Here is a 1,275-nt window from a genome sequence, read left to right on the forward strand (position 1 = left end):
TGTGAATTGTCTTGGCCTACAGGTGATGTCTCCATCACTTCTACTTACAGGCGGTGGGCCCACACTAGTTACGTGGTCCCAACCTCACTGCAAGGGACCCTAAGAAATGAAGAATATGGGAGCCACAAAATTATTACCCTTTGTAATGACCACCTGTCATTGAACTTGTGATGGGACCCTTATTTCATAAGTCACCAAGGTAGGGAAACTGCTACCAACTACAAAGTGATGAGCATTCAAATGTTTTCAAAGATTCTATTATGAAATGTTCGAACATGCAGAGAAGATCAATGAATGGTACAATGACCATAAACCTCCTGCCTAAAATCACATCAATTGTTAATATTTTGGTCCGGCCGGTGTGGCTCAGTGGTTGAGCATCGACCTATGAGCCAGGCTGTCACAGTTTGGTTCTGGGTTGGGCATATGTCCAGGTTTCGGGCTTGATCCCCAGTGTGAGGCATGTAGGAGGCAGTGGGTCCATGATTCTCTCTCATCAGTGATGTTTCTCTTTCTCTCTCCCTCTCCCTTCCTCTTTGAAATCAATAAAAATATTTTAAAAAAAAGGAAGAAACAGCTCTCCTAACACCTTGACGTTAGCCACCAGTCATTGCAGGTCTCTGACTTCTAGAAGTGTAAGAAAAGGGTGGTGAGCGTGGGGGGGTTGGGGGGGTTGGGGGATCATCTTTGAGAAGCTAACTCAAGAATCAGTTCCGACAGACTGTGGAATCTCAGCGGGAAGGCAGGAGTGGGTGGGAGGAGATCAACCACAGAACTTGGGTGCATGTCTGCATAACCCATGGACGCAGACAATAGGGAGGTGAGGGCCTGGGGCGGGTAGGGGCAGGTTAGAAGGGGTCAGTGGGGGGAGAAAGGGGACATATGTAATACTTTCAACAATAAAGTTTTTTTTTTAAAAAAAGAAGTGTAAAAGAATAAAAAAAAGTGTAAGAAAGTAAATGTTTTGAGCTACTAAGTTTGTGGTGATTTGTTACAGTAACAGGAACCAAATACATACAATGTGTCTTTTCTGTCTGGTTTCTTGCACTTAGCATAATATTGCAGAGATGTATCCATGTTGTTGCCTATGTCAGTAGTTTGTTCCTTCCTATGAACAGAAGTCCATTGTCTGGATATCTGACATTTTCTTTTTTTTATTTTATTTTATTTTTTATTTTTTTTAATGAAATCTTTATTGTTCAGATTATTACATTTGTTCCTCTTTTTTCCCCCCCATACCCCTCCACCCGGTTCCCACCCCACCCTCTGCCCTTA

This window comes from Myotis davidii, unplaced genomic scaffold (genome assembly GCF_000327345.1).
Source record: "Myotis davidii unplaced genomic scaffold, ASM32734v1 scaffold845, whole genome shotgun sequence".
NCBI classification, from domain to species: Eukaryota; Metazoa; Chordata; class Mammalia; order Chiroptera; family Vespertilionidae; genus Myotis; species Myotis davidii.